The 14,670-nt window shown below is 43.7% G+C and overlaps 1 long non-coding RNA gene across 1 annotated transcript; it reads right to left on the bottom strand.

Moving 5' to 3' along the window:
• Positions 1-2,737: 2,737 nt before the first annotated feature.
• LOC102382627 lies at positions 2,738-10,244 on the bottom strand. The gene is made up of 3 exons (XR_323655.1): positions 10,182-10,244; positions 6,061-6,156; positions 2,738-2,876 (listed from the first exon to the last, which is right to left on the bottom strand). It is a non-coding gene; the product is annotated as an uncharacterized LOC102382627 (long non-coding RNA).
• Positions 10,245-14,670: the final 4,426 nt, after the last annotated feature.

Below are 14,670 nucleotides of genomic sequence, written 5' to 3'. Positions count from 1 at the left end.
CCTGAAATTAGCAATCAAGAATCTATCTATTCACATAATAGTTCCTGAAAATACATGATGTTAAATTGACTTTAAAAATGTCTCCAGGATTCTGTTTATCTGGAGATTATTACAGCTTATTAAAATATTTTGCTTTGCTGCATATCATATACTCCCATAAGTCCACCTTTGTTTAGAATCTTTGCTTTTTTTCCTATGACATTGCAGGTTATTGCTGTTTGATGCAGTTGGAGTTGGCGTTTTAAAATATTCATTTCAGATCAGAAGTGATGTATTTGCTTGAGACGTGAGTGGTTTATAACTGCCAGCATTGACTTTAAATTTAATGACACAAAGAATGTCACGTACATGTGACACAGTCATCATTCCCTTCATTGTAATGCAACTTTGTGGCACAGACGACATCATTTGTATGCGAGTTTCCATGCAAATAATGTCATTTGAATCCTTTTAACAGAAGATAATGACACAAAATTCCAGGAGTACAGGGAACAGGCCATGAAATAAGGACTTTCAAGTGACAAATGGCAAGTTACCTTCCTTATTTACATTTCTCTAATTTTTCTCCTTTTTCTTATTGCTCGAGGCCAGTTGCACCCAAAGGAATGGTCAGGTGGGGAATTGGGTCTACAAACACCTTTATGTCCCCACTAATACACAGCCTGGATAGAGGGGCAGTCCCAATGAGCTACTCTCAAAAGTTGCTCTGATATTTTTTTATTCCATCCTAAGTTTTTGGGGGGTTTTTTTCTTTCTGGCTTCCACAACAGAAATGTCATTCCCTTCACCAATAAAATTAAATCTGTATACAAGAGAACAAAAAGACTGACTAGGCCTTATGATAAGGGCACTAGCAACTTCAGAAGCCCCACCCTCACCTCCCTGTCCCCCTTCACATCTTTGTTAGCTCATCTCTTGTATGGGAGTCCAAATTGCAACTATCAAATAGAATATTACTTTATTCCACAAGCTGTCCCTTTGAACTCATTGCAAGGATATTTTAAGGAACTGATCATCCTCTGTTTCCGTTTTTGCAGTTATGTAGATGTAACTGCTGAAAGACAGAAGTGATTCAGACCCTTAGTTCTTCAGGACATCAACTCCACATTTAATTCACTTGTAAAGCCCTGTGCACTTCCAGGCTAAGTGCAGAAAGTCAAAAAGCCCAAGGCTGAATCGATTCAATCCTTGCAGATTAGTCTAAACTGCATAGATTGAATCAATAAGCAAGGGAACAGACATTCACTTTTGATTTTGGAAATGCAGCCACATGCCTGCAGTGGCCCAGGCCAGAAGCAGGGGTGGGGGTATGCTAGAGCATTCCTATCTCCTCAGCTGGAGCAGACAGCCTGGGCCAAGCTAGCCTGCCCACCCTGCGAGGGAGGGTTTGTGGGAAGGTGCAAAGCATCCTGAAATGCTGAAGGACTGTGAATTAACTTGAATCTGGAGGGGATCTGGGACAGAAGTTCAAGAAATTGATTTACTTAAATCAGTTAAATCTAACACTGCATCCATCCAGGTTCATCTTAAACTTGTTTTGGCCATTTTGAAAGTGGTTTATGTGCACTGAACTTCTGTTGTGTAACAGATTTGTACTGGTTTCTGATCACGTATACCAGTTTATGTGTAACTTCTGTCCCTAGCCATATAGCACTCTGGTGGAGATGCATCTGCATGTGTGCTTTACTGAGGAATTGACTAATTAGCTCCACAATAAAGCATCATACTCTGTGTGTGTGCCGGTATCAGGGTGCAGTAAACTAATTATCTCTGTCATTGGATAATACTGTTGGGGACAATATGATTTTACAGCGGAGTATTTTACTGCACCAAAACGCATGTGTAGACACCTACCAGGTGTTTTAATTGTGCTTGGTCAGCCCAGCCAGCCAGGGGCCCGCTGCTCCCTAGCTCAAATTCCCACTGTCCCAGGTGCACATGTAAACAATGTGCCCGGGAGCAATTAACTCCAGCCCAAACTGCTCTGGAGTTTATTATGTTGCATTAAATTCATGTGTAGAGGAAGTAACAAAAATATAACAAATAAACAAATAACCACTATCTCTTGGACTCTCCACCCACTGTATTCAGAAGCTCTCAGCACTACACAGACATTGTGCTTGGTTCTGATGCATAGACAGTGCCTCTTGAATGGACTCTGTTCAGTTATTGATTTGAGCATGCCTCTATTTCTGGACAAACAGAAGTGCATCATTAACTGAATGAAAAAAATAACATACAAAAGCCAAGCTTTTTTTCTTCCTATGTAATTTTATGAAATTTTATGAGCCTTAAGCCAGGTGGTTTGTAGAAAATGCTAGTGAATAGAAGACCTGTGTTGGATTCTTTTTTGATTCTTCATTTATGTATGCTTAACTTTCTTTCCTAGCCTATCTTTGTTCAGAAGACAGGTATATTGGCTATTGCATAGTCTACATCAGGGGATGAACTTGGCCATACTGAATCAGACTGCTGGTCTACCACACCCTGCATCCTGTTCCTAGCAGTGACTGATGTTTCAGTGGCTGCTACTTTATGCTTCAAATGGACAATGAATGATTACTTGGACAGTTTTTGTCTAATGGTTGCATGGTTGAATGTAAATCTCCCATATGGCTGTATACATTTCCAAACTAGAGCCATATAAGAGACAACAAAGAGCAATTCTCAGTGTACCAGGCACAGTTTGCACAGCGTGCTGACCTAAAGGTAGTTAGCCAACATGTTGAGAGAAGCTACCTGCAGGAACTACATGTGAAAGAATGCTGCTTAATAAATGACTCAGGCTTCTGCTGATGTCCTTGGGTGTCTTTAAAAGCAGGTGCAGGTAGCAATGCAGCCTCTTAGGTCAAATGATGAGGAGAAAACCAGGTCTTCTGATGACAAAGAGAGAATAAACAGATTCCAACAGAGGGTTTGTCTTAGGCCAATGTCAACTTTTAGAGACCCCCAAACCTGGAGCTCTTACCTCCATGATCCCCATTACTTGAGGCAGTGTCATTATTTTTACTGCTCTTCTCTGTTTTTAAGAAACATTTAATCTACACTGCTTAGATACATAATTACATGCAGTTACCCATGGCGTGCAAAACAAAAAGAACAGGCATTATACGTAGTAATGGGGAGCCTTTAGTGAGCATAAAAATCAGCAGAACCCTTTTTCAGCCACTTCCATCTTAGGAAGTGTGCTAGGGTAGGGAAGTATTTGGCAATCCTGCTATGGCAACCTGGTAGTATTTTTGGCTGACAAAAGCTAGAGCTAGGGCCAGAGCTCGGTAGACAATGGTGCTGCCACCTGATGTTTTTTGTTTCAGACAGAACAATGTCTGGCAGCTTGTATGTGCTGAATTATGGTAATGCAATGCTAGCTGATCCTTAACTTGCAAGACTCTGGGAAGCTCCCCAGCTGCTGTCTGCACTAGCCTATATGCAGAGGTTTCTCACCAAAAAGTAATTAAAAGCCCCTTTTCTGAGGGCTCCATATGAAACAGAGATATATGCTGCGTTTCAATTTTTTCCAGACTTTGGGGTCAGACGGTGACCAGACACGCAAATAACAGTCAAATTATACAGGAAGTTGTCAAAAGAGCCCTAGCACAGACAGAAATGACTTTTGACCTTCTTAGGTGTCAAAGGTCTGGTTCAAGTTTCTTCATAGTAATCTGTAGCTATGGCAATGAAAACAGACTCTTTGAATGAATCAGTTTGTAGATTTTGCTTTGAAAGTTTCTTTGACTTTCATATTTGAATTGAATTTTAATTAAAAAAATTGCTTAAAGCTATAACCCAAGAAAGACTTTATTTACAATATGAAAAGAACAGAGGCTGACAGCTTTAAGGGTGGGCTCAGGGAGAAAAAAAAAAAAAGAAAGACAAGCACGATTATTCCGCCTCTCACCAAAATTAGACTGAAGTTTCTTTTTTTTTTTCCTTCCCACCAGTTAGCAAAGAGGTTACCTGCCTCACACTTACAGCAATCCTAAAAATATTTTAAGAGCCATAAGTAGCCTGTGAGAAAATCAGTGGGATGTGCTGACAGTGTCTTCAAAGACAGACAGAAAGAGAGAAGGCCAAAGGCAAATTAAAATGGTTTGCAAAGACAAAAAAAGGCTGTTTTTTCTGTGTGCACAGTACTGCACAGTATCTTCCAGTGCCACTCGTCATAATGAGAGCCATCCTTGTTTTTTTCCAAACTCATTAATGCAAGCATAGGAAAAGATTAAAAGAGTTTAGATTATGACACAACTATCGATATTGGTGCCTGACAGCAATATTATCACCTCATTGATATAAATGCTGAGCTTAGGTGATTTTAAAAGTGTGACTGATTAAAGCAACATAAATAGCAGCCTTGGCACTAACACTGTCAACCATAAATCTGGGACCTTGACAGTATCATGTGAACCCAGCCTCTGACTGGCCTGAAACCCTCCATTTATTCTTGCTTGGAATATGCCTATCATTGTTTTTAATACAGGGCAGGAATTTTTTTTTTGTGTCTCTAATGTGGATCATATCCACATTAAATATGGTTTGACACATCTGAATGTGGCTCTTTAGAATAAGCTGTGCTTTATCCATTTATTTATTTATTTATAAAGAAAAAGTCCATTAAGTGCCTTTACCTTTTACACTTGCGCTGCACTTAGACTGTTGTGTTATAGAGAACTCTTGAGAGAGCGAGAGTCAGAAATGCCATCGTTCGTTATCATGGTAACATATATACAGAATAAGAATAAAGAGGGGCCTGGATTTCTATGGTTGCTCTGTCCAAACTACAAAAAAATTAAAATTAAAGCAAAGGTTCTTTTTTTTCTCATTCCTTATAAGATTAGGCTATGGTCCTATGATTTTTCACATTCACCCTCCAAAGATAGTCAAACAATTCAATCATACATCCAGATTACAACAAACACTGGAAATAATATTGCATCAGGTGACACAGAGGAAAGGTCAGTCCTAAGACTCCCAGGCCAGGAACTGACATTACACTTTTACAAGTATAAGTGATTGGAAACTGGTCTATACCTGTAACAGAACAGAAGTTTGGCAAACATAGACGGGTTTAAAAATGGTGGAACCCAGTCTAAGATTTGCCCCACCCCCAAAATGTGTGTTCTGTTTACTGCTGATTTAACTACGTTGCTTAACCACATAACTTGGATTGATTTTGCCTTGGGCTTTTTGAATGTCTGTACCTAGCCCTAATGGTACTAAGAGAGAAAATGTTCTCTTAAAGTACGATTTGTGAGGTGAGGTAATATCTTTTATATTTCCTGGATCATTACAGCAACACCACCACCACTATAACACTACTCTTTTAAGTAACGCACACAGTAAGAAAATACCAAAGGTAACTGAGAAGGCAAAATGTGGATTTGCTCATGCAATATGTTCAATGCTGTGGGCATATAGTGAGGGATTACTTTCCACTGTCACAGTATAACATCTTTTGTCCTAGGCTCCCTAAGTACCTTTCAAGCATGAATGAATTTAGAAGTAAAATACCCTTGTACCATAGCTGTTTCATAGCTGTTAGGGGCTGGAAGGGACCTTACAGATTACCAGGTCCAGGCCTCTGCTCATGAGCAGGAAAGACTGCATGTAGGTACATGTATTCCTATTTTGAACTACTCCAATGAGACTCCAATGATTTCAAGGGAGAGAGTCAGACAGGCAGCATGTGTTGATGGTCACCAGATCTGGACTTTGATAAGTCAAGGCAAGAAGCAAGTTCCACAACAACCTGTAGACCTCATAAAAATGAGGTCTTTCTGCCTTTTCCTTTAAAGAGGATAGCTTGTCTATCTGGGATGACAGTCCAATGGCAGACATAGAGGTGACGTAATCTCTGAAGCATAGAGGACACAATGAAGCAAAGCTGGCTGGAAAACAATTTTACTTCTTAAGAAACATAGACATACTGAAAAATTCTTTTAATTCCATGTCAGAATGAAATCAGAACCTTTGGACATTTTAAAAAAAAAAAAATAGATGAGAGGGAGGGAGACCAAGCCCCTCAAACACAAGACCCAGTAATTCAGAAGTTAGTGCACTCACCTGGAATGTGGGATACATAGATTTAAGTCCTGTTTTGACTGGTGTGGAGAAACTGTAGGGCCTTTAGCTTTTCTGGGATGTGTCTCTACCATCACCCTGTTCAATATTCCAAGTAATAAAACTTTTTTACACATTGGCATTGTTGAATAAGGGAAAAAGTTTAATTAAAAAAATTTTGGGCTGGCTCTTCATACTGAAAGCATTAAAGGTTAAGACCAATCCTGTATATGCACTTCTAGAAATGATCAGGCTTTTAGTGATCATTTTGTGTATAGCAAAGGCACTTTTATTGTTTTGTAATTTCTTAAAGAAATGATAGGGAATTAGGGAAGGAAGGGTTGAAAATCTATGAATGAGTGATATTTTGCATCTCCAGCTCTGATTGTAAAAGTTTCAGTAAATCAGATCATTTTTGTTTTTAGCCAGAACGTTTCTCTTTCCACACATCCTAGTGAGAACAAGATCAGAAATGTCTACCAATCCATGTGAAAGGCAAGGGTTTTTGTGGGTGACATCTTTTATTGGACTGAATGCATCACTGGTCTAGACTTAGGCAAGTTTTAAAATGCAGTGCAATTTTATATCCATCCTTTACGTCTGGTTGCATGAGTGACTGGTGCCTCCTGAACCTGGGGGGGCACCCACAGAAGCCACTGACCCTGTCAGGGGAGCACCAGCCCTACCAACAGCATCAGTGTTGGCCGTCAGGGGGGGCACCAGCCATGTCGGAGGGGGGGGGCACGTGCACCCCCATGCACCCCCTACCAGTCACCTATGTCTTGTTGGCCTAATACTTTTCAGACATGTGTTGTGGGTTATAGTTGCAGAGCTGGAGCTAGCTGCATGTGAATGAAGAAAGAGATTGCTAGTACTCATTTACTCATGGGCTATTATTTTTTAAACACAAGATTTGGGAAATAACCTTAATAGTATAAGATGTGCTGAAAAACTGAGGTGCTGCCTTGTAGTTGAATTATTCATTTAGATACTGATTGTATTTCATGGTACCTTGTCTGAGCCACTGTATCCTGGCTGTTTTGCAACTGCAATATGTTTTCTACCCTTTTCAGGTGGGTACCACTAAGCTAGCACCTGTTTTGAACCACAGAGAAAGATAGGAATAGAAAGGAAATGCTATTTTTTCCCCAAGCATGGTGGTTAATTGCAGTTTTGGCAAGCAGATTGTGATGGGAGAGACCTTGTTTAAAGTCCCCCAAACAGCCTGCCACTAAACAAACAATAATCGACTGTAAGGAAATATTTTTGCTCCTCGTGCCAAACTAGAGACCTGATTTTGCACAACTAATCAGAGGTACTAAACAACGCGTGGCCTGGTGGATTTGTCTTGTGCTGATTTGCAATGGGAGAGCTGTCAAGTGCAACCTAGATTGCTACAACTGCAAGAATCATTCTTTGAAAGTCTGGTTAAATCCAGACACACACTGATTAAGGTCAGGCAGAAAGCCCAATTCCCCAACATACTAATTTCACAGCTTGAGAAGTGAAGGTGGTACTGTATATAGCTCCTGCAAAGTGGTGGAGAATGGAAAGCCTTTTAATTTCAAACTTAAATGAAACTCAGCATCTAACTTTTGTTTAGCTTGTCTTGTAAGAATATTCAATCCACATTAGCCTTGTGCTGTTTGTAGCTCTTAAACCATTTGATCCAGGAAAGTCATAATGTGAGATTCATATCCCAAACCATCCTCCCAAACCAAGTAAATTGAAGTGGTTTTCTTTCTTCTTCGTCCTGGAGGGAGGAGAGGCGCTTTAATTAAAATGGCTCTGAGAGAGCCTCTAATTAAAGCACCTGCAGTATCACGTGTATTCAGTGTCCCATGCTTCAAAAAAGCACAGGGGGCACTTTTGACAAGCTTTACTTAAAGTACCCCCGCCACCATTTTGAAATTTGGGGATGCTGAATACACGTGATATGGAGGTTGCTGGAGCACACTAATTAGCACTCTCCAGCAGACTTGCAGCAGACTCAAATAATCTAATTAGCACACATCAGAGCAGAGGTCCATCATGTGTATAGGTGCCCACAGTGCCTAGCAAAAATACCACCAATAAAAAATCATTCATACAGTCATAGAATCATCGAAATTAAGGGCTGGAAGTGGCCTCAGAATATCATTGAGTCTAACCCCCCTGCTCTGGGCAGAAATACTGCTGAGATCAAATGATCCCAGCAAGGTGTCTGTCCAGTCTCCTCTTGAAGACTTCCAAGGCTGGGCAGTGCCCCACCTCCTTGGGAAGTCTATCCCAGATTCTGGTCACCCTTACCATAAAAAAGTTTTTTCCTTGCATCCAACCTGAAACCATCCCCTAACAGATTATGTCCATTGCTCCTTGTCCTCCTCTGGGGCACCCTAGTGAAGTTTTTCTCCTAGCTCCTGATATTCACCCCTTACATACTTATAGATGGCCATCAAGTTCCCCCTCAGTCTTCTCTTTCCCAGGCTGAACAGTCCCAGATCCCTTAGTCCTTCCTCATAAGGTTTGTCCTCCAGGCTATTAATCATTCGTATGGCCCTTCTCTGGACCCTTTCAAGATTCTCCACATCTTTTTTGAAGTGCGATGCCCAGAACTGGACACAGTACTCCAGCTGGGGTCTCACCAATGCTGAGTAGAGAGGAAGTATCACTTCCTTAGCCCTACTTGTGACGCATCATCTAATGCATCCCAGTACACTATTAGCTCTGTTGACTACAGCGTTGCACTGGCAGCTCATGTTCATCCTGTGATAAGCCATAACCCTGAGGTCCCTTTCAGCAATCATGTTAGCCAGGACATCTCCTCCTAACCTATATTCATGTCACTGGTTACTTGTCTCCAGATGAAGCACTCTGCATTTATCCTTATTGAACTGCATCCGGTTCCGCTCTGCCTACCTTTCCAGCTTATCCAGATCTGTTTGTGTGACAGGTCGTCACTCTGAGCCGCCCTCAATGTGGCCCGCACACCTGTCCCTGGGGCAACCGCCCACCTACTCGCCTGCCACGCCTTGGTCTTAATTAATTAGTGTTAATCAGCAGGAGGCTGCCCTTATACTGCCCCGCTGCTAGGGGGCGCTATCTGTGGCTCCGCTTCCTCCCCTACACCGCAGTCCATACCTCGCCAATGTTAACTCCCTTCATTGGTTGCCCTGGCAACCCACAGCTGTTGCCTTTCTATATATCTTTCTCGGTTTCTGTTTCAGCCCTAGGGTTCATCTCCCCCACTCGGGAATACAGGTTCCTTACCTGTGCACGGCCTTACATTCCCAGCCAATGCACCACTGTGACAGGTCATCACTCTGTGCCGCCCTCAATGTGGCCCACACACCTGTCTCTGGGGCAACCGCCCGCCTACTCGTCCGCCATGCCTTGATCTTAATTAATTAATTGGTATGAATTAGCGGGAGGCTGCCTTTATACTGCCCCGCCACTAGAGGGCGCTATCTGCAGCTCCGCTTCCTCCCCTACACCGCAGTCCACACCTCGTCGATCAAAATCGTTGTTATCTCAGGTCTATCCTAATCTTGGCCCCTTCCTGTTCTCCCTGGGCCTTCCTTCCTTTGATGCACGCTCCTTCTGGTGCTAGGGCTCCCTCCGGCCCTCTCTCGCTCTGTGCCCTCTTCTCTGGGGTTTTATCTACAGTGCTGCCCCCTCCTGGGGCTTTACGGTGCCCAACTTGGGCTTCCCCGCAATGCGGCCCCCTATCAGGGGCTCCCAGTGCCCAAACTTGGGCTTCTCAATAATACTGCCCCCTATCTGGGGCTCACAGTGCCCAACTTGGGCTTCCCAATAATGTGACTCCCTTTCTGGGGCTCTCTGTGCCCACACTTGGCCTTCTCAATAATGCGCTCCCCTCCCTGGGGCTCACCATGCCCACACTTGGGCTTCTCAAATGCCCCTCTCTGGGGCTGGGGTCTCTGCAACCCATGTGCTGTGCCCGCTGGCACTGGGGCACTCACACTCCACTGTGAGTCCCCTATGAGGCCTCCTCCATCCCCTTATAGCCTCACCCAAACCACCGGTTTTTAACAAACAGCAACACAAACTCAAGCCTCCTGGTTATAACTCAAACAGAAGCTGCCTGGCTACAACAACATTGCTCAACTCAGGTCAAGCTGTACCTGCAGTTAGGCTTCTCTTCGCATCATGGCTTAGGAAGCTCCTACCTCTCTGGCTGCTGGCAGGGAACTGCCCCTGGCCTCAGCTCCTTGGGTTTATAAAGGGAGCCAGGCCTGGCCCCTTCCGGTCAGCTGGCCTTCATTGGTTGCCCTGGCAACCCACAGCTGGGCTCCTTAGTCACTGCTAAGGCTCCTTCCCTAGCAGTTTTCCCCTCTTCAGACACAGGGCACCTCAGTGCTCTGTGACAGTCTGGATCTGCATCCTATCCCCTAGCATGACCACTTTTCCCCACAACTAAGTATTGTCCTTAAACTGGGCCAGTGTGCTTTTCACATCCTCATCTAAATCATTGATAAGGATGTTGAACAGGACCTGCCCACAATGAAACCATGTTGGCTATCCTTCAGCATCATGCCTTCTGCCAGCCTCTCACAAATGGGCTTCTTGATAATTTTTTCCAAAATCAAGGTCAAACTGACATGCCTATAGTTTTCCAGATCCTCCCTCCTTCCCTTCTTGAGGATTGCCACCACATCAGCCCTTTTCCAGTCTTCCAGTCTTTTGGGACCTCTCCCGAGCACCATGAGTCTTCAAATACCCTGGCCAATGATCCTGCAATGACTCCAGCCAATTCCCTCAGCACTCTTGGATGTAGTCCATCAGTCCTGCTGACTTAAAAACATTCAGCCGCTCTAAGTGCTCCCTTATCAGTTTGACACTGACCATTGATTGGCAATCGCCAACCCCGCAACCCCCCACATCTGTCCAGTATCTGACCAGATGGGCAACCCCCATTTGTATGCAGGAACACTGATGCAAAGTATTCGTTAAAGAGTTCAGCATTCTCCTGACTGTCTGTCATCAGTTGTCCATTCTGCAAGGGCCCTGCATTTCCCTTTGTCTTCCTCATGCTCCCTATATACCTAAAGAAGGACTTCTTATTGTCCTTGATTTCGGTTGCCAACCTGATCTCTGTTGCTGCCCTTGCCTTCCTTATCCTCTCCCTACAAATACAGGCTTTACTTGTGTATTCCTCCTTGGTGATTATCTATTGTTTCCACTGTCTGTAAGCCTCCTTTTTTCTTTTGAAGCACTCTTTGACTCCTCTGGTAAGCCAAGAGGGCTTCCCGGCCCCTTTACCATCATTCCTGCATACAGAAATGGACCTTTTCTATGCTCTGAGGATCACTCCTTTGAGGAACAATCACCCTTCCTGAACTCCCTTCCCCTCCAGTCCCTCTTCCCATAGGGTCTCTCCCACTATGTTCCTAAGCTCATTGAAGACAGCCTTCCTGAAGTCAAGCCTCTCTGCCCTACTGGCTGACTTCCCTGCCCTAAAATGGATAGTAAATTCTATCACCTCGTGATCACTATCTCCCAGATTACCCTCAATCCTCAGATCTCCCCCCAGGTTGTCCCCTTTGGCTAGAACCCAATCCAACAAAGCCTTCCCCCTGCTCAGCCCATTCACCTCTTGTACTAAATAAAGTTCTTCCACACAGGTCAAAAACCTACATGACTGGTCAGATCTGGCCAGGTGCTCCTCCAGCATGTCAGGGAAATTGAGGTCACCCATGGCAACCATGTCCCTTGAACATGCACCCTCCATCAGTTCTCTGGAAAAATCCAGATCTATCTCCTCCTCCTGGTATGGAGGAATGATTCCAGAGATTCAAGGGACTCAAATTCAGGAATCATTCAAGAGATTCAAATTCAGTTAAAAATTAGTTAAAATGAAATCTGAATTCTGCATTTCATTCAGACCTGGGGGAAAACCTTTTAGACACTTTGGTATTTATATTGGGGGAACACATTTTGTTTAAAAAGCAGCGTAATATAAAGAGCTACCTAAAGTAGGTAGGTAGAATAGTTAATGCTAAAGAAAAGGGCATACATGCATTTATAGCTTCATTGCAACTCCATTTGAATCCATTGTTTTCTTTCTCTTTTGTATAGTACACCCTCATTAGGGAGTACTGCGTGTGAACCTCATCATCCTATGTGATTATACAATATTTATTTGAGGCCTGATCTCACTCAATGGCCAGTTTTGTCAATGACTTCAGTGATAACAGTTTTAGAATATTTTACATATGATCTTTGCATTTTGTTTGATAAAAGCTTTATAAATACCAAGTGTGAATGAGGTGGGTATTTTTTACTTCTTTTAGCTATCTGCCTCTCCCCAAATTCTTTCTTTGTACTAATATAACCATCAGTGATAATATAAGATTTTAGTGTTCATTGCAGCATCAGTACCTTCCAATTTATCCCTTTTATTTTTTATTTCTTCTTTAGACTTTTATTCCACACTCAGTTATTTTTTCCCTTGTTTTTTCTAGGTTCCAGGAGACCCACAACTCATAGTGGAGGTTATTGATACCATCTCAATGCCATAATATAACAACAGTTGATTGATGCTTATTGCCTGAAGCCTGATAATTATTCAGACAGTCTCCGGCAGGCCAGCCAAACCACCCGAGAGGTCTAACTTTCCCCATTCAGCAGAAATGTACCTTTGATCGGCTCCACTTGCTACACTCTGGAATGTAAAACTACTATAATGCAAATGAATAACTTTGTGAGGAAAAGGGGTATATTCATTCCTAATCTACTGATCACTGATCTACTGAGAAACTTATTCATTCCCAATCTACTGATAACAGTAAATCTTCATTGGATCATAGTACCTAATAACAGAAAAGATCTATTAGATCAGCAATGCCCAAACTTCTGACACTGTGAGCTGTATGAGTGGTGTAGGGTCAGTCCACAGGCTAGATCCCTTGTAAGGTTGGTGCATGGGGTTAGCTCCCAGGTACAACCCCATGTGCCCAGATTTCGTTGCCCACCAGCCCAACCCCACATGCCAGAAGTGAGTGCATGCTGGCCTGACCCCAAATGACCAGATCTGGCTGGTGAACAGTATCCAGCCCATGGGGCTCCCCATGGGTACCAAAATCTGGCAGCAGGGGAGTGACAATTAACACTGCCACCACTCCCCTGCCACCAAATTTCTAGTTTTATGGGGAACCTTGCAGGCCAGATGCTGCTGCTTCACAGGCTGTATATGGCCTGTGAGCCAAGGATTGAGCTCCGCTGTGTTAGATCATTGAGCCCATTATCAATAAGAGCAGGATGCTGTTGCTCAGCAGATTCTATTCACTTCTCACTTAGAGCTTGTCCAGTGGAGACACTCTGGAAAGTTTTTTCACTGCAGTTGTGGAGTTAAAACTCTTTAGTTAAAATGCTTCAAACACTATTAAGAAGCAAAAGTGGCCTTCATCCACTTTAGCTTCATCCCTGGAAGTACTGGGTAAGCAAGGCCGACAAGGTTTTACCTTAATCAACTGCCTTCAAGAGGCAAGTATCTGAGGGCCAGCTCTGTGAGTTGCAAAGCTTTGTAAAGTTTTAGGGGTCTGAATGTTGAAATTATGTTCTAATTTCATAATAGCATGACAGTGTAAATCTGCAGATATAGACAAATACAGAGGAGGGTTGTTAGTTATACATTCTTCCAGGGTCACTGTACCCATGTTAAAACTATTCAGCTGTATTGCTGCTGCCGTACAGCTGCAGAATAAGCAGATTTTTCCAAAAGGTCCTTCATCTCCCATCCTATGTTCCACAGTACTGAATAGCCCACCCTATGCTGGGCACCCTCATCTGCCCAGAGGTATAAAAGGGCAGCTGGATGCCTGGGACAATAGTGATGCACAGTCAGCAACTACTTCTGTCGGCCAATGCTGCTGGAGTGGCTGCACAGCTGCTGCAGCAGCAATTGTTATTTTTCCATGTCTTCTTAAGTCAGCATCTGGGGATGCTGCACCATTCGCCCCACCTTAGCTACTGTAGAGCATCTGCCTTTCACTCACATCTTGCCTCTCTTAGAAATGGACATATAGAAGGGCTAAGCAAAGCTTTGGGTGCTGATTTGATTCGGAGGAGATTCGACCTGATTCGGCAGCTGAATCTCTGAATCGAAATTGAATCAGGAGACCAATAAAAAGGTCTGAATCAATTCAAAGCTCTCCAAATCAATTCAGAAAGAATTAGGAGAGCTTCAGAGATTTAGGCAGTCCCCACTGGCTGCTGCAGGGAGCTGGACCTTGACTCCATGCTGGTAAGTAGGTGGCAGAGGAGGGGGCACTGGAGGAGGAGGGAGGGGACCATAGGGGGCCTCCATCCCTTGCCTGTTCCCCCAGCCTCCCTGAGTGCCCCCCAACCCCTGCCTGCTCTCTCAGCCTCCCTCCCCCCCTGCACCATGGCTGCCCCACCTGGACCCAGCTCCCAGTTCTTTAAAAAAAAAAAAAAAAGCCTCCACTCACTGGCTGCTGCAGTGGCAATTGGGACTTCTGTGGGCTCGTGGCAGAGTCCCAACGCAGCACGGGGCAGTGGGGGGCAGCAGGGAGCACCCCCCGCTGCCTGGCAGCAGCCAGTGAGTGCTGGGCTTTTTTTTTTTAAAGAGCCAGGAGGCTGGGGCCGGGCAAA

The sequence above is a fragment of the Alligator sinensis genome, unplaced genomic scaffold, assembly GCF_000455745.1.
Source record: "Alligator sinensis unplaced genomic scaffold, ASM45574v1 scaffold624_1, whole genome shotgun sequence".
NCBI lineage: Eukaryota > Metazoa > Chordata > Crocodylia > Alligatoridae > Alligator > Alligator sinensis.
Note: the sequence above shows the minus strand (reverse complement) of the source record. Positions and strands in the feature narration are given on the sequence as shown.